Raw genomic sequence first — 26,713 nt, 5'->3', positions numbered from 1 at the left:
GGCACATTGCAGAGGTGCAGTGGAGGTGTGGTAGAAAAGTCAAATGAAAGGGGCCAGTGCTGTGGCACAGCAGGTTATCACCCTGGCCTGAAGCACCAGCATCCCATATGGGTGCCAGTTTGAGACCTGGCTGCTCCACTTCCAATCCAGCTCTCTGCGATGGCCTGGGAAAGCAGTGGAAGATGCCCCAAGTCCTTGGGTACCTGCACCCATGTGGGAGACCTGGAAGAAGCTCCTGGCTCCTGGCTTTGGATCGGTACAGCTCCAGCCATTGTGGCCAACTGGGGGAGTGAACCAGCAGATGGAAGACCTCTCTCTCTGCCTCTCTTCTCTTAGTGTAACTCTTTCAAATAAATAAATAAATAAATCTTTTATTTAAAAAAGTCAAATGGGGAGACTGATGCCACCCCCCACCCTGGCAGACCAGGTGAGACATGAGGTCACAAGTCCTCTGAACTGCAGATAGCAGTGTGTGGCGGAATGAGAAGGCCATGCCAAGGTGGCCACTGGCAAGCGAGTGTCAGTTACTCAGGAACAGCTTTGAAACCCACCTGGCAACGGAGCCTGCCTGGCGACAGGCTGTGATTGGTTGGGGCATAGACTGCCCGTTGACTGGATTGGCTGGTCTTGGCTATATAAGATGTAGTTCCAACTGTAATAAATGAGTCTGCGGGCTGCTCACCTCAAGCCTGCTTTCTTCCGACTCCCGGGGTCTGTGTGGTGACTCCACTCCTCTTGCCCCCACCATGCTGCTCCTCTCAGAAATGAATCCACTGCAACATTGTTGAGAAATCAATGGCAACAGCAGTGGGTGGGGGAGCCTGATGAGCTGCATTTGAATTTCCAAGCGGGAAGAATAGGGGAACAAGCAGAGAGGTTGAGCACACCCCTGTCCATCTTTGACTCCCTCCTCCCCTCACCAGCCTTGCAGCTGGCTAGAGCAAGCCATATTGTCTGTTTATATCTTTGAATGTAAGCAGGGGCCTAATGTGTTTGCTTTCTGTGCAATGCCTATCAATTTTGGGGGCCACTCTACAAAACCTACCACCTGGGAACAAGGATCACAACATTTCAGAGTAAATTCCACCATGCAAGCTGTATAACAAGGAGAAATCCCAAATATTGAAATTTCGAGCTCATTTTATGCACCAGTGAAAAGAGAGTCCGGCCCCAGTAGCCAGGGCTTAGTGCACCAAGCTCTTGCACCCACCCCCTTCATGATGGAAAGGTCAGCAGGACTCTTGGAATTGGGACTGCGGGCTTCCAATTGCAATGCACAGACACATAGCAGCTGATAGCAGAGGGAAACCTCACCACAAGCACCAAGACACATATTAAAGAGAAAAGCTTCCAGAAATGCCCAAAAACAAAGGAAAAATAGTAATAAGAATAACGAAAACACTATGAGCCGCCACCCCCAAAGACACTACAAATCTTATTTTTTAATTTATTTTTAATTTATTTTTTTTTACTGGCAGAGTGGACAGTGAGAGAGAGAGAGACAGGGAGAAAGGTCTTCCTTTTACCATTGGTTCACCCTCCAATGGCCGCTGCAGCTGGTGCACTGCAGCTGGCACACCATGCTGATCCGAAGCCAGGAGCCAGGTGCCTCTCCTGGTCTCCCATGCAGCTGCACGGCCCAAGGACTTGGGCCATCCTCCACTGCACTCCTGGGCCACAGCAGAGTTGGCCTGGAAGAGGGGCAACTGGGACAGAATCCGGTGCCCCGACCGGGACTAGAACCTGGTGTGCTGGCACCACAGGCGGAGGATTAGCCTATTGAGCCATGGCGCCGGCCAACACTACAAATCTTAAATAATAGAAGCTGAAGGAGAAGTGATCGAGGATATGCCAGAAATGAAATACAGAAAATTGTCAGATCACTTAAACAATCAGAAACAAATTTGGAGCCAAGACCTTCTTTGGGTCTTCCATGTGCTTTCAGGGGCCCAAGAACTTGCGCCATTCTTTGTTGCTTTTCCAGGTGCATTAGCAGGGAGTTGGACTGGAAACAGAGTAGCTGGGACTCCAACTGGCATCCATATGGAGTCCAGCCCTGTGATCAGTGGTGTTACCTGCTATGCTTCATTGTTAGTACCCTCTAATTATGTTTCATTATTGACATTTTCTTTTCAAGTAAGAACGTACAGATTTTGTCTCATTGGATATTTAAAGAAAAACCCAGTCTCACACTACTGAAGGAGAATTCTATGTCATTACCGTGGGGGAGGCAGAGACACAGAGAGCTCAGAGAGAGAAATGGGGAGGGGAGCACTCCCATCCACTGGTTCACACCCAAACTATCAGCACTGGCCAAGACTTGACCAGGTCAAACCCAAGTACCCAGAACTCAATCCAAGTCTCCGATAGGTGGCAGGAAGCTCACGGCTTGAGTCATTATTTCACCAACCCCCAGTTCTTCTCTAGCAGTAAGTCATAACTGGGAGGCAGAATTTGGTATTAGCTATGAGAACTCTGATGTGAGACATGGAAAGCCTAAACTCTAGGCCAAATGCTTGCTCTTGCTTCCTTCTATTCACTTTTAAAGACTTACTTAATTTTTGAGAGGCACAGATAGAGGTGGGGGGAGGGACAGAGAGAAAATCTTTGATCCACTGGTTCACTCTCCAAATGTCCACAACAGCTGGGGCTTTGCCAGGCCAAATACATGAGCTGAGAAATCCATGCTGGTCTCCCATGTGGGTGGCAGTGTCCCAAATATGTGGACCATCTTCTACTGCCTTCCCAAGCACATTAGCAAGGAGCTGGATCACAAGTGTCACAGATGGGACTTGAAATGGCACTCATAATTAATCAGCATCAATACAACAACTGAATCCACCAAACACATTTGAGGATGCTTTGTCATCATAGAAATGATGTGTGTACTGTTTTCTGCTCCCCATTCACTTCCAGGTTCATCCTCCTGTGCTCTGCTGAAAGTCTAATAATTTCAAACCTGGAGAAAGGGTAAAACCTTAAAAGAATCAATTTATTCAAAGAAAAACCCTTCTTGGTAAGTATGTTTTACTTAATTCATAGTAGTTTGAATAAAAAGGCTAACCAGAAATATCCTGTACAACATGAAACTGCTTTAAAATATCTTCAGAGACCAAGCAAAACATGAATCAGATATTCTGTATATTCCTTTTACTCTTACTAGGTACAGATTCTAATGTGAAAATGTCCAAGCACCAATAATTACAGAGTGAGAACCGCCTAAGAAACTACCTAGCCCAGGCTTTTCACTCAGGCAAGAATGTCAACCCACAACCCTGAAAAGTTGACAACAAATTCCAGGGATTAATTGCTTCTATTTCATCTTAAGTCAATCCAATATTGTATTTTTCATCATGGTCACTCTCATATGTCATAAGAGGGTACATCAAAAAGTCTATGGATAAATTGAATAAAGGGGCAAGTATTATGGTGTAAAGGCTAAGCCGCCTCTTAGGAAAACCACATCCCATATCAGATGCCTGGGATTGAGTCCTGCCACAATTATAATCATTCTTCTCACTAATGCACATCCTGGGAGGCATGAAGGAGAGATGAAGGTCAAGTACTTGTGTTCTAGCCATCCATGTATTGGCTTCTGGCTTTGGCATGCTTGAGCCCTAGCTGTTGTAGGCATTCATCAAGTGAATAAGAGACTAGATCTGACTTTACATTTCAAATAAATAAAAACAAAAATGGATTTTAACACATTAAATGTTGATTATGTGTAGAGTTAACATCACATAATAAAATGTTTATTAAAACATTAATTTTGCAGCCAAAAATTTTGAAATCCATGTATGGTTTCTCCTAATATACAAATTTTTTTAGGATTTATTTTTATTTATTTGAAGGACAGAGTATGGAGAAAGGCAGAGTCAGAGAGAGAGTTCTTCCATCTGCTGGTTCACTCCCCAAATGGCTGCAATGACTGCAGCTGAGCCAATCAAAAGTCAGGGGCCAGGAGCTTCTTCTGGGTATCCCATGCGAGTTCAGGGGCCCAAGCACTTGGGCCAACTTCTACTGCTTTCCCAGGTCATAGCAGAGAGTTGGATCAGAAGTGGAGCAGCTGGGTCTTGAAACAGTGCCCATATGCGATGCCAGCACTTCAGGCAGGGGCCTTAACCCACTGCACCACAGTGCCAGTCCCCTCCTAATACACACTTTCCTTGAACTTTTTTTATTTATTTTTTTATTTTTTGACAGGCAGAGTGGACATTGAGAGAGAGAGACAGAGAGAAAGGTCTTCCTTTGCCATTGGTTCACCCTCCAATGGCCGCTGCGGCCAGCACACTGTGGCCGGCGCACCGCACTGATCTGATGGCAGGAGCCAGGTACTTCTCCTGGTCTCCCATGGGGTGCAGGGCCCAAGGGCTTGGGCCATCCTCCACTGTACTCCCTGGCCACAGCAGAGAGCTGGCCTGGAAGAGGGGCAACCGGGACAGAATCCAGCACCCTGACCAGGACTAGAACCCGGTGTTCTGGCACCGCAAGGTGTAGGATTAGCCTAGTGAGCTGCGATGCCGGCTTCCCTTGAAGTTTTTGAAGACCATTCATAGTCACGGATTTAAAATTTTTGTACCAAAGTAAACATTTAGATTTTATTTTTCCAAAAACTTTCTGACATACCTTCTTACCTCATATCTACTGAATATGTGGGTACTTACACTGATAATTTAACAATAATCTACAGAACTTTTTCATCATGTGTTATTGTTAAATCAAGCCAGAGACCTGCAAAGCTTTCATTTGGCTGCTTCTACTTCTCTTTCAGGTTATATGCTCACACATGCTCTCCAGGAACATTAGGGAGACATTTTGGTTCTAGAATGGGAAGATAGGAATGACGAAAGAACCAAAATCCTAGGTAGACAGAAATTTGTAAAAGATGCCAAGGAATATAAAATGGATAAAAAGGAAATGCAGAGCTAGAGAAGTGATACAGGTAGAGGGGATAAGAAGATCCACAGTGAAGATCCTGACAAGGTCTTAGAACAGAGTGGACCATCAGGGAAGCCAATTCAGATGACAAGTACTCAGTACACATAACAGATTTCAATTAAGTGGTCTCAGAAGTGTGAGAGCTCCGGATCACAGGGCCCAGGGAATGACTGTGGATGACTCAAATCAAGGGAAGAGAAATCTCCCTGGGGGAGAGAAGAGGCCAAGGATTGGCAAGTCAGTCAAGGTCATGAGTGGACCATTTACATTGAACCCTGTAGTAACCCTAAGGATAAAATTGTGGCAGGAGCTAGAGTACAAATGAAAACACCAATCAGATGTCATTTTTCTGTAACGACATTATTTATTTACTTACAAGGAAAGATAACAGAGAAGGGAGACTGAGAGAGATCTTCCAGTCCTGTGGTTCATTACCCAAATGGGCATAAAAACCAGGGCTGAGCCCAGCTGAAGCCAGGAGCCAGGAGCCAGGAACTCCATCCAGGTCTCCTTTGTGGGTGACAGGAGCCCAATCACATGGGCCAAATTCTGCTGCTTTCTCAGGTACATTACAGGGAGCTGGATCAGACATGGAGCCGAGAGGACTCGAACCTGTGTCCATACCAGCATCACAGGTGGAGATTTAACCCAACGCACCTCAGCACCACCCCAGCAATCAACAGGATATGTTTTCCCACAATCTTTCTATTCACTCATCCTCTCCTGTTTCTCAATCTGTTTGGACAGCTCTTTATATTTATTCCTGTCTAAAATATAAAATTTAAGTAAAATGTAAAATTTTAATAAATATGATTAAATTTAAGTTCTTTGCAAATCAAAAATAGCTAATTATAAATCTGTGTACACATCAGCACTTTTGATAATACTAAAAGTCCTTATTGAATAAGGAAATTCTTATTACCCATGCATGTCATGTAGCAGGCATAACTAGTCAACGTGGGAAAGACAACAAACTAAAAAAAAAAAAAATAAGACGTCAAAGCCTAGAATCGGACAAACTTCAGCTACAATGGAAAACTACTCGAGTCTCACGGAAACCTGCTTGCTACATTCTGAACACCTGAACTGTTTTCCTGTGTTCATGTCGGAATGCTTCTGTTCTTCCTGTCGGCAGGCACGCAGGCCAGAGAGCAGACAAGATATTGACGCACATACACCTGCTTGGCCGACAACGCGCCGGGAGCGACTGGGAGACAGTGCACTGGGTCCACGTTGCCCGAGGTGCCAATCCTAGCCCCACCGTGCCCACGCAGAGTATGAGGCGCATGCGCACAACTGGGGCCGCGGCTCCACTCTGCGCATGTGCGCTCACACACTCTTCGAGGGCTGGCGCACCGCCCCTGCTCCGCCACGCGTCACAGTGCCCGAGTTTTTCTCTTCGCAGGGATTGGCTGCGGCCCGAGCTGACCCGCCCTTTGCCCTCAGGGCTCTCGTGGGCCCAGCGAGACGTCGCCTGACACTGGGCGTCGCTGCAGACCGCAGGGAGGGCACCCTCAGTCCTAAACCGGCAGCTGCTCCCCGGAGCCTGGTGCCGTCATCGGCTCTGCGGCGCTGGAGTGAGAAGATGGCGCCCCAAGGCCGACCCCAGATGCTCCTTGGCTTCCCGCGGCCGGGGTCTGCTCCTCGGTGCAAGGCCGGAGAGCTGGGCTGGGCTGGGGGTGGCGGGCGCAGCTGCTGCTGTGTCCACCTTGGGGTCCACACCAGGGTGTGGATTTGGGGTCAGCTCACGCGGACTTCTCAGGTGTCCACACTCGCCCTGACTGAGGGAATGATTTCAGCTCGAGGCTGGGGGAACCCTGTGCCTAAAAGCTAGCAGTAGAGTGGACAGTTGGCTTGGCAGTTACGTGAATGGTTGACACGTCTGCATCTCGTATCCAAATGCCACAGTGTTTATAGGGGTCAAGAGTAGGTCCAGGCTGCTGGCCTCCAGACAGGCCGCACACCAGAGATGAGAGTCAGAGAAGGGAAACAGGTTTCTCGAAGGAGCCAGGATTCTTGGACAGGGCCTGTTTGGGATCCCAGGGGTCTGCTTTTCCTCGGAGAATGCTGCGTCTCCCTGCGACAGCTCTCATCGCTGGTGAACTGGCTGCTCAGGGGTGAGCAGCCGGGCAGTGTTTTGACTGGTAACGAGTGGCAGCCAGCGTGGGGGCCTGGGCCTCACATGTGAGTGGAGAAGCTGAGCACTGTTTGTGTCCTGCAGGCGGCTCTCGGTGAGCTGACGTCATGGCTGGGATTTCAGGGCTATCCCCGAAGCTGCGGAGTCCGTTTCTGTGGATGCCTTCCCTTCTGTCTTCACTGTGACAGTGGTTGCCTCTGAGTATTTTGTTGGGACAAAGTCCCAGGGATCCAAGACTGGGTAAGTTGAACTCGTTGGACACTGGGAACCCTATTTCTCTGCCATTTATTTAGACTTCCTGCAAGTTGGACCTCATGCTGGTCATTTGTTCCAGTTCCGGTTGGTGTGAGACAAGAATCTAAGATTCTAGTGCCAGTCCCTCAGCAAGGAGGATTTGCCTTGGGTGAGTACATTGAGAATTAATCTTTGGTAAAATATGGAAACTCAAATTCCATCCAAAAGCCTTCTGAGCCCTATCCCAGCTGATTTGGGCAGCCTATAATTATTCATCTATGAGAACAAATTGGAAATACTGCATGGCCTTATGTATGTATTAGATTCCAAAGAATGAGGTCCATGACTCCCTTGTTCCCCTAAAGCCAGTTGGAGCTTCCCACGGAAACCCCTGGTGCAGCTGCCAGTGAGGAAGAAGACTCGTAAGAGTAATGCCTTAGAAAGCATCTCTTTATTGGGGTATCAATTAATGCCTCTGAAATTCAGGTAGCTTTCATTGTGTGAGAAAATGTTCAACACACATTTGCTGGGATTAGAGTTGTTTTGAGACATAAATGTTCAAATTGTATTTTTTCTTCTGCATGTTCCAGCTGAGATGTTGTGATAGTTAAAACTACTTCTTATGTTATCCACAAAAACTGTTTAATTAAAGGAACTAAAAGCAAGAAAAAATACTAATTGGTCAATGTTATTAAGGAAAGAAAGGAAAAGGTTTTTTTTATACCTGTTAGAAAACTGCTTGATATTTTTCCTGTGATATATGTGTAAAATTGTACACATGTTGTATTTCGTGTCTACTTATTAAAAGTCACTTAAGAGTTATATTTTAATTGGCTTATGGGTATTAAGCACTCAATCTAGAACTATTAACTTATGCTATATACTTTTTAGTTCAAGGGACTTCTATAACTTTTTGATAAATAGCTCCAATAAAATAAACATGTCTTTGTTTATTAACATGTATTTGTGCCTGTGTTTTCCTGCCAATCAGGATCATATTTATGTCAGTTAAATGTTTAAGATCCTAAAAGTATAAATGTAACCTAACATCGTGTCAGAATAAAATAGCATTCTGTGTTTCAGGGATTACAGTTTAACTAGACTATGCTTGCCTGCTGTTTCAGTTTTCATAACTAAATATAATTGTTAAATGTGAACTAGGTGAATGTAAATATGATAAATATTTTGATATCAATTTAGTGGCTTGGCTTCTTAAATCTATAATAACAGTATTTTTGGGTCTGTTAAAAGTATGCTTGTATAAATTATTAGTATACAGCATGTGAAGGAGTTATCTGTAGCCCCATTTTTATAGCAGCTCAATTCATAATAGCTAAAATATGAAATCAACCAAAATATCCATCAACTTAGGACTAGATAAAGAAATTGTAGCATACATACGTGATGAAACACTACTGAGCCATAAAAAGGAATGAAATCCTTTCTTTCACAACAAAAATGGATTCAAGTTGAGACTATTAGGCTTAGTGAAATACGCCAAATGTTATATGATTTCCTAGATTTTTGTAAATATACAGCATAAAAATGTAACGTATATTAATGAAATTTACATTTTTGGATTTGATGATTGTTTATATTCCTTATGTATACACCTGAGGAACAGTGCTTTTTCTAGTTACTGCTTGTTGAATTCTTTATTTAGTGGAAGGGTCAGCTTTTGATTATAAAATAAATTGGAAGTATGTCATTGCAGAAACTCAAAGACAAAGAAAGAAAGAAGAGGGAGGGTAGGAGCAAAAGAGGTTACAAGGATAATTTGGAAATATCATTATTTTTTAAAAAACTGTACATAAGAGATACATGAAATTTGTTCCTTTTATATAAATTTTAAAAATTTATGAAAAGTATTCATATATGACAATTCAAGACTACTTCAAAATAACTAAGAGCAAAATTTCTATTTTTTAATTTTTTTAATTTATTTTTTGACAGGCAGAGTGGACAGTGAGAGAGAGAGACAGAGAGAAAGGTCTTCCTTTTGCCATTGGTTCACCCTCCAATGGCTGCCGCGGCCGGCGTGCTGCGGCCAGTGCACCGTGCTGATCCGATGGCAGGAGCCAGGTACTTCTCCTGGTCTCCCATGGGGTGCAGGGCCCAAGGGCTTGGGCCATCCTCCACTGTACTCCCTGGCCACAGCAGAGAGCTGGCCTGGAAGAGGGGCAACCAGGACAGAATCCGGTGCCCTGACCAGGACTATAACCCAGTGTGCTGGCGCCGCAAGGTGGAGGATTAGCCTAGTGAGCTGCGGCGCCGGCCAAAATTTCTATATGTAAGAACAAGCAGGAAAAGGAAAAAAGTAAAATCAAAAATAAATTTAAAAAACAAAAAAAATTTAAAGGAAAAAGAAAAATATATAAAATAGAATGAAACAGCTATATGTACTTTTATTAAAAACTTTTGCTCTTGTTTTTATTTTTTTTAAAGATTTATTTATTTATTTTAAAGTCAGAGTTACACAGAGAGAGAAGAGACAGAGAGAGAGTGAGGTCTTCCATCCAATGATTCACTCCCCAAATGGCCACAACAGCCAGAGCTGTGCCAATCCTAAGCCAGGAGCCAGAAGCTTATTCCTGGTCTCCCACATGGGTGCAGGGGCCCAAGGACATAGGCCAGCCTCCACTGCTTTCCCATGCCAAAGCAGAGAGCTGGATTGGAAGTGAAGCAGCAGGGTCTTGAACTGGCACCCATATGGCCAGGGCATTAACCCACAGTGCCACAGCACTGGCCCCAACTCTTAGATATTTTTTAAGGGAATGTTTCAAATTAAATGTAAAAATATAAAATAGAAAATTAGGTAGGTAATTTTAAAAATATTTTTAAAAATTAAACATAAAAATGTGTTTTTGATATGTAAAGCTATAGAATAAAAGAGATATATTTTGACTAACAATCATAATTATCCTACAAATTAAAATATATTAAGAGTTTGTAAAAAAAACAATCTTTTGAGAGATTTGTTGACAGAAGTTAAATAAAAATGATTTATATATTTCAAAACTTAAGCTTTAGTATCAGAAGTACACTGACATAAAACTAAAACTTAGTCCCCTCTATAGAAGCAACAAGGTTTTCTTAACATATTGTTAGTAATAAGGTTATCATGACAGAGTAGGCAATGCCACTGCCTATGATGCTGGCATCCTATATAGGTGCCAGTTCAAGTCCCAGCTGCTTGAGTTCTGATCCAGCTCCCTGCTAATGGCCTGGGGAAACAGCAGAAGATGACCTAAGTGCCTGGGCCTTGCCATCCATGTAGGAGACCTGGAGGGAGCTCCTGGCTGTGGCTTCAGCCTGGGTTAATCCTGGCAGTTGCAGATATCTGGGGAGTCAATATCTGCAGATGGAAGATCTCTCTCCCTCTCCCTTTCTCCCTCTTTCCCTCTCTCCCTCTCTCCCTCTCTCTGTAAATCTACCTTTCAAATAAATACATATATCTTTTAAAAAACATGTTAGCTGATGATTTTAAGAAGTCTTGATCTTTAATTTTTTAAGAATTATTAATTTATTTGAAAGGCAGAGGTACAGAGAAGCAGAGGCAGAGAGAGAGAGAGAGAGAGACACCTTCCATCTAGTGATTCACTCCCCAGGTGGCTGCAATATGATATAACAATATGATAATTTGTGGGTTATCAGAACTAAAGTAAGATTTAAAAATATACCACCTGGAATGTGAAAATGAATATACTGGACAAGATTTTAAAAACTGGGTACTTAAAATTGTTAACAAAATAGAAATTGTCATTTTGTTGATGATATCATATTGTTGTAATTGGCTGTCCCTAGGATACTGATGATTCACACAAGTGATAACAGTAAATTAAAACAAAATAGAACAAAATAAAGGCAGCTGCTGCCACGGGGCAGGGTGGGGACCGGGAGGAGGAGGAGGGTGCAGAGGCTCGGGTGGGTGGGTTTGCGCCCCAGCAGGACGGGTGGGGGGGAGCCAGTGAGTTTCCCGCCCAGGCACCAGGGAGAAAGCCAAAAAAAAAAAAAAAAAAAACCCAAAAACAAAAAACCTGTGGGATTTATTTAACGTGATCTTGGCAAACGCCTTCTGCCTCTTCTTAGCCAAGACCCTCCGCTCTTCGGCCAGCCCTTCCTCCCTGCAGGGCCCGAGCTCCACCGCTGGCGCCCTGGTGACTGTGTCCAGGCCACTGAGCTGTGCGGAGCGGAATCCGACTGCAGTTCCAGCTACCGCACACTGTGGCAGTGCCTGGCGGGACGCGACCGCAACCCCGGGCTGGCCCACAAGGAGTGCCAGGCGGCCCCGGAGGCCCTGCAGGAGAGCCCGCTGTGAGACGGCCGCTGCAAGTGGGGCATGAAGGAGCTGCAGTGCCTGCAGATCTACTGGAGCCTCCACCCAGGGCTGACCGAGGGGGAGGAGTTTTAGGAGGCCTCTCCCTGCCAGCCAGTCACCTCCCACCTCTCCGACGTCTTCAGGCTTGCCTCCTCTTCTCAGGGACAGGGGAAGACCCGGCGGTGAGCGCCAAGAGCAACCAGGCCAGCAACCTGAACGGCAACTGCAAGAAGCTGCGCTCCACCTACATCTCCATCCTCAACCCAGGAGCTCGCACACGGAGCTCTGCAGCTGTTGCCAGTGCCACAAGGCCCTGTGCCTGTTCTTCAACCGCGTGCTCAGCAAGTACACCTACCACATGCTCCTCTGCTCCTGCCGAGACCAGGCGTGCGCGAGCACCGCCGCCAGACCATCCTGCCCAGCTGCTCCTACGAGGACAAGGAGCGCCTACCTGCCTGGACCTGCGTGCCCTGAGCTGCACCGACCACCTGTGCCAGTCCAGGCTGGCCAACTTCCACACCAACTGTCGAGCCTCCTACCGGACACTCACCTGCTGCCCAGGGGACATTTAACAAGTGTGTCTGGGCTCCTACGCGGGCATGGTTGGCTAAGACATGACACCCCACTACAATGACTCCAGCCCCTGGTGTGGTGCAGCTGCCGCAGCGGGGGAACACAGAGGAGGACTGTGAGAGGTTCCTGAGGGACTTCACTGAGAACCTGCACCTCTGGAATGCCATCCAGGCTTTCAGCAATGGCACAGATGTGAGCATGTCCCCAAAGGGCCCCTCTTTCCTGGCCACGTAGGCCCTCGGGTGGAGAAGATGCCTTCTCTGCCGGATGACCTGGGTGACAGCACTGGCCTGGGCACAAGTGCCATGACCACCTGCCCTTCTGTCCAGGAGCAGGGGCTGAAGGCCAACAGCTCCACAGTTGAGCCTGTGCTTCACGGAGCTGATGACAGACATCATCCCAGAAAGCAGCAAGGTGATCAAACCCAACTCAGGCCTCAGCCGAGCCAGGCTGTCAGCTGCCTTGACTGCGCTCCCCCTCCTCATGCTCACCTGGTCCTTGTAGACCCCAACCTGGGGAACTGTGTCCACAAGGCTTCTGGAAGTGCCTCTGACAAGAACTCCTGCCTGACACAGCAGACACAGAAACACACGAGACAACCACACACACCTTGCAAACAAAACAAAACAAAATAGGACAAAAGCGAGTCTTGTCTCTGAGCCTGTCTCCTCCCAGGTTTCTTCTCTGGAGAAGTTTTTCTAAGCCGGACAGACAAGCAGGGGGGCAGCCTCCATCCTCGGCTGGAGTTTTCTTCTCTGGACCCCTTTGAAGCAAGAGACCAAGACCCCTGCTGCCAGGGGGACTGTGACTGTGCCTGCTGCAGGCTGAGGCAGGGCAGCCCATGCTGGACACCTGCCAGGGGCAGCCTACACTGGGAACCTGTGGGTCCCGTCTACCCCTCCTCTTAGCTGCAGGAGTGTTGACTGCTTCTGTGCCCTCAGCAGGCCGGTGGGCCAGAGTCTGGCATGGGTGGGGGACCCCTGCAGAAGGGGTGATGTACCCTGAGCTCCCTGGGAGGCATGGATGGCAGAGCCCAGCCCAGCCCAGCCCACCTGGGGCACCAGCTCCAGGGTGGAGGTGTGGGCTTCTGCCTCCTTGGTGGCAAGAGTTTTAGGGTCAGAGAGAAATGAGGCTTTGTTGGTGCTGGGTGGGTGGGTGTCTGGTCTCACTGGAGAGGGGCAGCATGATCCGGCAGTGGGTGCAGGTCTCCAGCAGTTGTCTGCATGCCCCTCTCATGCCCATGCCCCCCTCCATCTCTGAGACCTAAGTCAGCTGTACATACGGTCTTTCCAAATGTGTGTATATGCACATCACATCCGTGTGTCCTGTGGTTCCCTGTTTTTTTTTTTTCCTTTTTTTAAGAAATGGACCTATTGAAATAATACCCCTTCCACTCCTCCCTCCCAAGATGAATGAAAAGGTGTTATTCTAAAGTTTACTTTTAATAACATTGTCTACAATGGGAACAGACAGCCCCTGGCCACTCCACTCCCTCTGTGTGCCTGGCTGCTGTCAGCCCAGCTGGGGCTGGGGCTGGGGCCCCTGGTCTGCATTCGTGGTTAATTAAGCAAAAGGCGCCAATAAAAAAAGAATACATGTGTTACAATTAAATGCTAATTACTGTAATTAGTGCAGGAGCAATGGCAGAGTAAGAGCCAATAAAAGCAATTTGCTACACAATGTTCCGTTACAATTAAATAATAATTAGATAATTACAAAAAGCTAAAAAAGTTAAATCAAGTAAACATCAGGGCAGTTACCAGGATAATATCTGTGGTATTCTCTTGTGTTGACTGATGCTTTCAAAAATTTCAGTACCAGTGATAAATTTGGATTCCCTAAAACCACAAAATAGTTTAAAAATGTGTGATTCTCATAGCATGAACAAATACTTTGGTGATAAACCATTCAGAAATACTGTGCACATGAAGGATTCCAAGACAACTTAGACATTTTTCAGAGGGCTAATAATCTTACAATGAGAAAGCCAATGCAGCTGTCTATGGGCTCTTGATGCTAGATCAAGAGACACTAAGAAAATGAAATTATAGAAATTATATGTAGGTAATATCTTTGAATTCAAAGACAAAAATGGATGGGTGTAATTTTTATAATAAAATGATGTTGTGATAACCATGAGTGAATAAAGTATTTTGGCAGAAACAATGAATGCCTAGAAATATAATCAAAATCATATAAAAAATTGCAGGAACTAAAATCCAGAACAGGTCTTGACCTTTCCAGAGTGATCTTAAAGGAACAACATGAGCACTAGTAAATTTCAATATCAATAGGAAAGTAATCCCATAAAAAATCCAAAAAGGGTGAAAAGCATCCTTGAAACAAAGAGTACTCTGGCCTAGATGTCTCTGAGAAGTTTTGAAGATAGATATTGCTTGTTCCAGAATTTGGAGTGAATTGACAGCACAAGGAAAAAGCTAACAAACATGGTCACATGCTCAGGGTGCTAGCACTGGTATGCACTATGATTTGATGATATAATTGGGAAATATTCAGAAACTCAAATATAGGGCCAGTGCCACAGCTCACTAGACTAATTCTCCACCTGCAACGCCAGCACCCCACGTTCTAGTCCTGGTTGGGGGCATTGGATTCTGTCCTGGTTGTTTCTCTTCCACTCCAACTCTCTTCTGTGGCCCGGGAGTGCAGTGGAAGATGGCTCAGGTCCTTGGGCCCTGCACCCGCATGGGAGACCAGGAGGAAGCACCTGGCTCCTGGCTTTGGATCGGCACAGCGGACCAGCCTTAGTGGCTACTTGGGGGTTGAACCAAAGGAAAAAGGAAGACCTTTCTTTCTGTCTCTCTCCCTCTCTCTCTCACTGTCTAACTCTGCCTGTAAAAATAAATAAATAAATAAATAAAAAATAAACTCAAATACAAAGTAAAGCTTAAAAACCTTTTACTTATTAGATATAAATTACATTGTGGTTACTGAGGGTAGAAATGCTATTTTGTAGGAGTAATAATAAAGTGATAAACACATAAAAGAGAATTTATTAAAAAATAGTTCGTTCAATTACCTTTAAAGTGGAAAATAAGGGGACAAAGTGAATGGAAATAAAGCAAAGGTCTTGGAAATTACCCAGAGCTTCATAGAAAACAATATTCATATTTACAGCTACACTTTGAGCATTCAACATGGCAGTTTAATTTATGATTCTCTAGAATTTCAGCCAAACTAAAATAATATAGCCTCTGGGAACTAAGAAATATTGAATGGGTCAAGATGACTCTAAGAATCTGGGGACATGAAATAATTGCAAAGACACTTTAGATTATTTCCATCAAGTCCATGTGACAAAGATAAAGCCCCCCAATAAGTCCTGGGATTAATAATAGCGTTTCTGATTCACAATCAGATACTAATGATAAAAATAGGTCACACAAGTGCATTAAAAACAATGATAAATAAAATAATGCATATTTAATAATATATAGGTTAAATAATAGTATGATCAGCAGATATGAAGATCCTTGTGGATTAAGAGTCTCAAATTATTTTACTCCCAGAAAATTTTTAAAATCATAGATTTTTGAAAATTTAAGTTTTCATGAAATTGATTAAGCCACAATAAAAGTTTACCATGGTTATCTATGGTTCTATGTACTAGGATTGACTTATACTACACATCATTGATGTATACATATTATAGAAATAAAAGTGACCTTTCTACTTTTTACTTGTTAAACCTTATGATAGTGGTGCATTATACTTGTAATTATACAGTAAATTGAAAGTATTTTATTGCAAAAGTTAAAGAAAAAAGGAAAAGAAAGCGAGAGGATTAAGGGAGGGAGGCTGAAGTATGATGGTCTTCTTAGAACTGTATCTATGAAATACATTAAATCTATTTTTAAGGGTTTATTTATTTATTTGAAAGTCAGAGTTACACAGAGAGAGGAGAGGCAGAGAGAGAGAGATAGAGATAGATAGAGAGAGAGGTCTCCCATCTGATGGTTCACTCCCCAGTTGGCCACAACTGCCAGAGCTGTGCCGATCTGAAATCAGGAGCCAGGAGCTTCCTCTGGGTCTCCCATGTGGGTGCAGGGGCCCAAGGACTTGCACCCTCTTCTACTGCTTTCCCAGGCCATAGCAGAGAGCCAGATAAAAGTGGAGCAGCTGGGTCTCGAACCAGCACCCACATGGGATGCCAGCGCTTCAGGCCAGGAAGTTAACCCACTGCGCCACAACATCAGTCCCTGAAATCTATTTTCTAATATTAATAAAACATAAAAAATTAAAAAGGAATATGCATGTGAGTATATAACCTATATTCTGATGATGGGAAATAGCAGTAAGCAACAATGTAGCAGCTATAATAGCAAGACAAACACAAGAGAATTGGGTGAAGCAATATGTATTAGATATACACAAAACTTGAGAAATAACAGAAAAAAGTCAACAATAAGTAAAGAAAATACCATGTCAGTTACCAGAAAAGAGTCAAAAGTTTATCACCATGAAAGGGAGAATGATAATATGTGCCCATATATATATATGTGTATACACACACACACACATGTGGAGAATCATTACCCTTGACTAAGGTGGCTCTGAGGCACTGTGAATCTGAAGGTTTCCAGGATAGCTTATAAAATGTTGGAGCTGATGATGACCTCACAATAAAAATTTATGTTGTCATGACTACACGTTCACAGGGCTGGAACTGGTCTAGATTAGAATGTTTTGAAGAAAAGTGAGCTCAATGATTTTGAAGATCAAACAAAATCCTACATTTCTACACTGAAATTGTATTTCAATTTACATGAATGTCCATAAGGCTAAAATGCAATCTCCTCCTAATGAGGGAGATGAAATCAGCCATAGATTGTGCTCAGATACTATGAACATATTTGATTGGACACCTTCCTAATTTATAGAACTGATGGCCTAAAACTGATAAAGAAAACTAAGGTAGCCTGAAGCTTCTGTGCAAAGACTGACATAAATTAGTTTATTGACAATTTACTCAGGTAGTAGTTACAAATTCAAATATAATATGAAAAACAGACAAATGTGTAATTTCAACACACATTGTATTTTGATAATTGTGTTTATCAATGAAAATTTCAGTAGAAGCAGAAATAGGATCACAAAGAGATGTAATGGATATAGATAAATAGTTTTTAAACACCTTTAAAAATACAGAAAATGTGCAGTCTCAAGTCATGGAAATGCTAAGCAGTTTAATTCAATAATATTTTGAAAATTGTATTAGTATAAAGGGATCTTTCATGTATTTCATAGCTACAAATCTGATGATAACCATATTTCCCTTCCCCCTCCCTCCATCCATTCACTTCCTTCTTTGTTTTCTTTAATTTTTTCAAAGACAAAATTTAATTCCACTCTTTAATCACAGGTTAAATTCACTACTGACTTTACTATTCAACAAGTAAAAAGTGAAAGACTAAAGTTCCACAAGAGTATAAAAAAGGAATAAAAACAATAATTATATACTAAGATGTCAGTTTCATTTCTGTACATTTTTGGTATTCTATGTTAATTGACACATATCAGAAAATATATGATATTTGTCTTTTCTGGACTGGCTTATTTCACTAAGCATAATGATTTCCAATTGCAACCATTTTGCTGCATAAGACAGAATTTCATTCTTTTTTTGCTGAGTAGTATTCCATATTGTGTGTGTGTGTGTGTGTATCACATTTTCTTTATCCAGTTATCAGCTGGTGGTCTGAAACCTAAGATAAAACAATGTCTTAATCTAGTGCTTGGGACTTTTAAAGTGATTGGCCAATTATGAGTCTTTAGAAATAAAGAAAATGTAAAACCAGTGTGCCCCACGAATGTCAAAGATCTCTATGATGAGAATTACAAAACATTAAAGAATAAAATAGAAGAATATACAAAAAATAGACAAATCTTCCATGTTCCTGGATTGGAAGAATCAATATCATCAACACATCAATACTTCTGAAAGGAATTTACAGGTTCAATGGGATATCAATCAAAAAAACAAAGAAAATTCTTCTTAGATAAAGAAAAAATGATGCTGGGGCTGGTGCTGTGGTGCACCATGTGGGCTCAGGTTTGGGTCCTGGCTGCTCCACTTCTGGTCCAGCTCTATGCTGTGGCCTGGGAAAGCAGTGAAGGATGTCCCTGGCTCTTGGGCTCCTGAACTCATATAGGAGACTTGGAGGTGGCTCCTGGGAGTCCTGGCTTTGTATCGGCATGGCTCTGGCCATTGCAGCCATCTGGGGAATGGGACAGTGGATGGAGGACCTCTCTCTCTCTCTCTCTCTCTCTCTGCCTCTGCCTGTCATTCTTTCAAATAAATAAGTAGGCCGGTGCCGCAGCTCACTAGGCTAATCCTCTGCCTTGCAGCGCCGGCACACCGGGTTCTAGTCCTGGTCAGGGCACTGGATTCTGTCCCGGTTGCCCCTCTTCCAGGCCAGCTCTCTGCTGTGGCCAGGGAGTGCAGTGGAGGATGGCCCAAGTGCTTGGGCCCTGCACCCCATGGGAGACCAGGAGAAGTACCTGGCTCCTGCAATCGGATCAGCGCAGTGCACTGGCCACAGCACAGCGGCCGCGGCGGCCATTGGATGGTGAACCAATGGCAAAGGGAAGACCTTTCTCTCTCTCTCTCTCTCTCACTGTCCACTCTGCCTGTCAATAAATAAATAAATAAATAAATAAGTAAATCATTTAAAAATTATGCTGACATTCATATGGAAACACAGGAGACCCCAAATAGCTAAAGCAATCTTATACAAGAAAAACAAAGCCAGAGGCATCACAACACAGATTTCAAGACATACTACAGGGCAGTTATTTTCAAAACAGCCTGATATTGGAACAAAAACATATGCATAGACCAGTGGAACAGAATAGAAATGCCACAAATCAATCCAAACATCTACAACCAACCTATCTTTGACAAAGGAGCTAAAATCAACCCTGGAGGAAGGACAGTATCATCAACAAATGGTGCTGGGAAAACTGAATTTCCACATGCAGAAGTATGAAGCAATACCCCTACTGTGGGGAGCAACTCGGACTAGACTAAGTTACTCGAATTAAGACTTATTCTATGCATCTGCTCTCCCACAATATGGCACTGGGAGAGGAGGAAACAGCTTCTACGCAGCTGCCTCTCACCAACTTGAGTGATGACCTGCAGGAGCTGATCCTGCTCCTGATTGGAGGAGAGCAGCGTACTCAGCGTGTGGGTAACAGAGTTGGGATTGGTGGAAGAGGACTATAAAGGAGGAGAGAGACAACATGCACCAGGAACATCTAACGGGAACATCCGGATAACATCTGAGCATCCCCCGAGAGAGCCGGCCGGCGGTGTGCCGCTCCCCCGCGGAAGTGGGGAAAGTGGCAGGGGGACCCGCCCCTCCACAGAGGTGGAGGGACGGCAGCCAACCCAGGAAGAACCAGCAGCAAACCCGGGGAGGGCCGAGCAGACAAAAGAACAGTGCAGGGTTTAGTGTCGTTCCTCCACGAAGAGGGGGAGCAACACCCTACCTTACAATTTATGCAAAAATCCACTCAAAATTGGTTAAATTCCTAAATCTAAGACATAAAACCATCAAATTATTTGAGAACATTGGGGAAATCCAGCAAGACATTAGCATAGGCAAAGAGTTCATGGAAAAGATCTCAGAGGCATAGGTGATCCAAGCTAAAATTGACAAATGGGATTCTATCAAATTGAGAAGCCTCTGTACTGCAAAACGAATAATCAGCAAAGTGAAGAGGCAACCAACAGAATGAGAGAAATTATTTGCAAGCCATGCAACTGATAAAGGATTAATAACCAGACTATATGAAGAGATCAAGAAACTCCACAACAATAAAACAGACAACCCATTTAAGAAATGAGCAAGGGACTAAACAGAGATTTTTCAAAACAGGAAACCCAAATAGCCAACAAGCACATGAAAAAATGCTCAGGATTACTAGCCCTCAAAGAAATGCAAATCAAAACCACAATGAGGTTTACCTCACTCCACTTAGAATGACTTTCACACAAAAATCATCAAACTTCAAATGCTGGCAAGGATGTGGGGAAAAGGCACCCTAATCCACTGTTGGTGGGCATGTAAGACAGTATGGAGAACCCTCAGAAATCTAAATAGTCCTATCATAAGACAAAGCCATCCCACTCTGGGAATTTACCAAAGAGAAATGAAATCAGCATATGAAAAAGTTATCTGCACCCCCATGTTTATTGCAGTTCAATAGCTAAGACATGGAAACAACCCAAATGCCCATCAACTGAAGATTGGATAAAGAAATTATGGAATATATATGCCATGGATACTACACAACAGTAAAAAAGTGAAATTCAGTCATTCACAACAAAATGGATGAGTCTGGAAAACATCAAACTTAGTGAAATAAGCCAGTCCCAAAGGGACAAATACCATATGTTCTCCCTGAACTGTGATACCTAATAGAGAATCTGAAAGGCTCTCTCTCGAGTGAAATTGACACTTTAAGAAGCAGTGACTTGAACAGCCCTTATCTCGACTGTTTAGGAACACTGTTTATTTTTCATGCTATTTGTCAAACTCTTAGCACAGAGTTAAACTGTGTGTATAAAGTCAATTGAAAATAGATCTGGGCCAGTCGGGGCGGCAGCTGAGGCGGAGGCTGAGGAGGATGGCGATCCCCGGGCAGCAGGTACCGCGTGGCGGCTCTGCCCGGTCCCGGTCTTGGCGCGGCCCGCACCCCCTCTCGCGGGGGTCGCCATGCCCCTGGCGTTTCTGGCAGCGCTCAAGGCAACGCGGGTGCCCGGTCAGGAGCCACCTGTGCGGCTGCGTCCACTGGTGCTCGCGCGCCCGGCGTCCCTGCGACCCTGCGACCCACGGCGGGCGGCGTGGCCGGGGTGGCCCCGGCCACAGCGACGCGCGTGGTTCCTCTGGCGGCGGGGCGTGCCCGCGTGGCCAGCGCGTGAGGGGGGCACGGACCGGCGCCGGGCCGGCGTCTCTGAGGCCGCAGGGGAGTGGTGGCGAGGCACCCAGGGGAGTGTCCAGCGGGGCGGGCTCGCGGAGCCGCTGCGCGGTGGCCTCTCCGTGCTGCGTGCGGCGGTGCGGGGGTCCCAGCGCTGTGTTCCGGAGGTCACGTGTGGGAGCCGGGACTCTGGAGCGGTGGGGGTGCGTTTGCAGGGTGACCGACAGCGGTCGGGGCTCCGAGATCCTCGGGGAGCTCCCCTGCCTTTGACCTCACCTGGCACTCTTGCAGGTGGCTGGCCCGACTCGGGGACGCTGGGGACTTGTGTCAGGCGTGCCCGTGACGTCCGCTGGCGTGGGGAACCCCGCAGTGGGAGGGTTTGCGGACTCCTGGGACGCAGCCTGTCGCCTCGTGGCCGGCCGGGAGGTGCAGTGCCATAACGAACCGTGTTCGGGGAAACCGAACCCGTGTGGCAGGTGCCTGCCGCAGGCCGTGCCTCGAGAGAGCGTGCGTGCCCAGAGGGCTGGATTCAGGCAGAGGTGGAGCGGACGTCTTGCAGGAGTAGCCTGGCTGCTCCCAGGAGCACGCTGGATTGCCAGCTCCCTGACTATTGGCCAGAGCCCCCTGGAAGTGTTCCAGGGGGCCGGGCGGGACCCAGGGGTCCCTTTCTTTGTTGGTGCCTCTGGGATTGCCATAAAGGACGCCCTCCAGGAGCTTGAGGGTAAGGTTGCGCAGGCCCTGAGTCTGTGAGAGTTTGCTGGGGCAGGGAGGCACCGTGAATTCTCTACAAGGTAACCCCCTGTCCGGTATGTGCTGCGTGGACAAACATCTTTTCTTAACGTGGGGCGGGTGTTAAGCTCCAGCCTGACCCTGCTTGCAGTCCCCACCTCCTCCTGCAGCAGGCGACAGGGGTTAGCAGCTTGGCTTGGGTCCCCTCCGTTCTGTTTTCACGTGCCATTCACGCGTGTGCCAGGACAGGTGGGCCTCCCGGCGCTCTCCTGCCTGCGTTTCCACGGGCTCAGTTTTCTATCGCTGTGCGCAGGTCTGTGCTGAGCAGAGCCTTTTGCTGCCTTTGCTCTGGTTCTCCTCTCTGTTTAAACACTTCACATGAAAAACAAAAACAATTGTTGCAGATAATGTCAGGTAGCGCTCTCGCTTTTAAAAAAGACTTATTCATGTGAAAGGCCCAGTGACAGAAAGAAAGGAAGATCCTACCCTCTGGTTCGCTCCCCAAATTGCTGCAACAGCCAGATCTGGGCCAGGCTGAAGTCAGGATCTTCCATGCAGGTCTCCTCCGTGGGAGGCAGGGGCCCAAGCACTTGGGCCATCACCTGCTGCCTCCCAGGATGCATTAGCAGGGAGCTGGGGCTCTCACCTGGGCACTCCCATATGGGATGCGGGTGTCCCAGGTGATCACTTACTCCAGAGCTGTTCCTACGGCTTCACTTCTGAGTGCCCACCCGAGCAGTCCACAATAATCTTTTCATGTGGGGTTGTCTTTTTTTCTTATTGGTTAATAGCAGTGTTTTTTCTTTTTATGCATTTGAGAGTCTAAGCCTTTGTGACTTAAAAATCAAAATTATTATATATATATATATATTTTAGAGGGAGAGGGAGGAAGGTAAGAAAGAAGAGGAGAGGAGGGGAGGAGAGAGAGAGAGGGAAAAAGAGAGAGAAATTTCTCAGCTGCTGCTCCGCTGTCCAGATGCCCACAACAGCCTGGGCTGGGCCAGGCTGAAGCCAGGAGGATAGGGGAACTCAGTCCAAGTCTCCCACGTGGATGGCAGGGACTCAGGTCCTCCACCTCCCATGGTGCACAGCAGCAGGGAGCTGGAATTTGAACTGCAGTGTGGGAAGTGGGTGTCCCCAGTGGTGTCTTACCTGTTGGGCCACACGCTGCCCCTCCCCCCACCGATAGCTGTGGAATTTGTTGATTTGTTGTGGAAATTGTTGATTGTAGCTATCTGATGGCCTAGGACATCCTGTTCCTTGGCTGTGCAGGATATGAATTTATATTAGTGCCTGACCAGCTCAGTGATTGTGACCTCGGAAAAGAATGGAAGGGGCCGGCGTGGCTTCGGTAAAGCCTCCGCCTGCAGTGCCAGCATCCCATATGGGTGCCGGCTGCTCTACTTCCAATCCAGCTCTCTGCTATGGCCTGGGAAAGCAGTAGAAGATGGCCCAAGTCCTTGGGCCCCTGCACCCATGGGGGAGACCCGGAAGAAGCTCCTGGCTTCAGATGGGTCCAGCCCTGGCCATTGTGGCCATTTGGGGAGTGAACCAACAGATGAAAGACGGATCTCTCTCCCTGCCTCTACCTCTCTGTAATTCTGCCTTCCAAATAAATAATCTATTAAAAAAAGAAAATAAAAGGAAAGAAAAAGAGAAAGAATAGCAGAAAAAATAGATCTCAGTAAAAAATAACAATAGGAATAGGAGAGGGAGGATGAAGAGGGGTGGGTAGGAAGGGTCACCATATTTCTAAAGTTGTAATTATGAAGTGTATTAAGTTTGTAACTATAAAGTAGTTCTACATACTTTCCATAGACTTACTTACAATGGTACAGTTTAAAAACTCACTATGAGACCACAAATCTCCTTAAGCTGGGAGGTAAAAATACTATCTTAAGTGTTAACGTGATCATACAGATAGGATTAAGCATCTGGTAACAATCATAGATAGAATTAAAAAGGAGAGTGCTCCAACATGGGAAGCAGTCCACACAGCAGACTAATGGAATGACAGTTGCTTTAAGTAGCACTCAAACTTCAGAATCAGACCTTAAAGCATTCTGGTCTGGCTGAAAAGTCCACAAGAGCATTTCAGGCACAGAAAGACACAATACTGTGGCAAAAAATGTCCTATATGGAGGATCTCCGTGGGTGAGACCCCAGTGGAAAGAAGTGGTCATCAAAGAACTAAGTACTTTTCTCTGAATGGAGGAGGGAACTTCCACTTTGCTTTTGGCCCTGTCTAAATATTGATAATATTCTTGTAATTTTATGTTTTTAACTACATGGCATCTGTTCTTTTAATATTAATAAAATAAATTATTAAAAATATATACTTCATTCTGTTGAGTTTGACTAGGTATCTCATTGAGGTTTTAATTTGCATTTCACTGATGACCAATTATGGTGAGCATTTTTATGTGTTTTTATTTTTAAGATGTTTATTGTTATTTATTTGAAAGCAAGAGTTAGAGAGGTTTTCCAGCTGCTGGTTCTATCCTCAGATGGCCAAAATGACCAGGGCTGGTCTAGGTCAAAACTAGGATCCAGGAGCCGGCAGCCAGGAGCCAGGAACCTTATCTGGGATTCCCATGTAGGTGGCAGAGTGAAAGGACTTGGACATTTTTTAGCTGCTTTTCCCAAGCCATTAGTAGGGAGCTGCATTGGAAGTGGAGCAGCCAGGTCATGAATTGGTGCTCATATGAGATGCTCCATTATTGGCAAAGACCTTACCTGCTGTGTCACAATGCTGGCCCCTGATGTGCTCTTATTTATATGTGTTCTTTTATGAAGTGTGTTCAAAAAATTTTTTATTGGTTTATTTTATTGTTGAGTTACAAACATCTGTATGTAAGTTGTATGAAGATGTATGCATTGCAAATTTCTGCTCTGTGTGACTTTACTGTTTTTTCCTAAGAAAGTATTTATTATCATGTTGTGCTCAACATTAGATAATATGTAAAAATGCAACTGAGAAAGGAATATCAAAGAACTGTGCTTTCTCTTTGAACCAGACATGAGTAATAATGAGATGGTAAATTCTAAGCAGAGAAGTATTTGGTTCATTGTGTTTTTTATATATTTTCCTTTGTTTCAGTTTGCTGTAATAAACTTCATATCCATTTCTTTATATCCTATCATTCAATTTAATTATCACATATCATTAGGCAGCCTTTAAAAATTTTTCTATTAACTATAAAGAATATACTCAATTAAGAATTCTTTATCATTTTGTTTTAGAAGAAAAGCATCACATATTCAGGAAACTTTATTGTTAAATCAAATAGACATAGTTTTCATTTACCCACCCATGAATATCAAATGCACTCAATTGGTAAATCACACAGAGATTACAAAGGGAATACAATTTTCATGTAAAATGGTTGCTAGCTATAGCTATCATAATTCTGCAGTAATAGTTATCAAGACAACGTACATTAAGAAAACAAAAACTCAGAGCTAATTATCTATAGTGAACCAAAAGAAATTTTGAAATGGAATTATTTGATTTAAAGTAAATGTACCTGCTATGAATTTATAAAAATAACTTTGATTTTAAATGGAATAAAATAGAGTTAGTTAACCGTGACTTGTTTCAAAGGGGAAACAAATACAGGGATTGATTTACTTGGTGAGAAAGGCCCATAACAATTCAATTAAAAATCTGATCCAACATCAGCTGATTCCTTTCTGACTCCAGAGTAGTTAATTCCTATATATCCTAACCACTGCAGTTTTCTCCTCTCCTCTCCTCCATATCTGAGGTTATGAGTTTTGCACTTTATATAGACTAGGTAGGAAATTTCTCTTCTGTTCCTCTTAAAAATGCTTATTTAAAAAGATAACCTGAGGTAATTAACAAGCAAACATAAGCAGTTTTTATCCACTCCATTAAAACATAGACACTGCTCACACTTTTGTCACCAAATTATGGTGAAGTGCATAGATAGCCAATACATTCAATTTTCAACAGTACTCAAAATCCCAACAATATGCCTTATGACAAACTCTTAACATTAGTAAAAATGCAAATTTCAGCAATTATAACCTATAAAATCAAACAATAATGGGAAGAGTAATGAATTAATTCCAGATACTGTCCTTGTTTGATGTGCCTGGTACCCTAAGAGCATTTTAATCACAGATCTAGAAAAGCCATTTCTAAACTAAGTGTCAAATTTTACATTGTTTTGGTATTAAATATGCTATTAACATGCTGTCTTTAGCACATTGGATTGAACAGTATATCCTGATTAGGCTGCCATTTTTGATGCTATTTTTTTCTAAGGTTTTGTCCAGTATAGTAAATTATTTTGAGACATTAAAATAATTCTGCTGAAAATAATGTAACATAACAAAAATTCTTTTTTTAAAAAAAATTTATTTGACAGGTAGAGTTATAGACAGTGAGAGAGAGAGAGACAGTGAGAAAAGTCTTCCTTCCATTAGTTCACCCCCCAAATGGCTGCTAGGGCCGGCACTGTGCCTACCTGAAGCCAGGAGGTAGGTGTTTCTTCCTGGTCTCCCATGTGAGCGCAGGCACTGAAGTACTTGAGCCATCCTCCACTGCCCTCCCAGGCCACAGCAGAGAGCTGGACTGGAAGAGGAGCAACCGGGACTAGAACCTGGTACCCATATGGGATGCCGGCATTGCAAGGTGGAGGATTAACTAAGTGAGCCACAGGCTGGCCCCCAAAACTTCTCTGACCTTGCTCCACCGTGATAGATTTTAGTGAAACTGCAGTGACCAAGTTACAAAATGTTCAACCAAGTTGTTTTTATGAGAATTATGTTCGCATATTCACTCATGCAAAAATTCAAGATAGTGTAATAGA

The 26,713-nt window shown here is 44.5% G+C and overlaps 2 pseudogenes; both read left to right on the top strand.

The window, feature by feature from the left end:
- Positions 1 to 6,209: 6,209 nt before the first annotated feature.
- Positions 6,210 to 26,713, top strand: part of LOC138847838 (protein LYRIC pseudogene) — a 408,551-nt pseudogene continuing 388,047 nt past the window's right edge.
- LOC103345854 (GDNF family receptor alpha-2 pseudogene) lies at positions 6,908 to 22,736 on the top strand (annotated as a pseudogene).

The sequence above is a fragment of the Oryctolagus cuniculus genome (genome assembly GCF_964237555.1).
Source record: "Oryctolagus cuniculus chromosome 17 unlocalized genomic scaffold, mOryCun1.1 SUPER_17_unloc_1, whole genome shotgun sequence".
In the NCBI taxonomy this organism is placed as follows: domain Eukaryota; kingdom Metazoa; phylum Chordata; class Mammalia; order Lagomorpha; family Leporidae; genus Oryctolagus; species Oryctolagus cuniculus.
The sequence above is the reverse complement of the archived record's forward strand: the minus strand, read 5'-3'. Positions and strand labels throughout refer to the sequence as shown.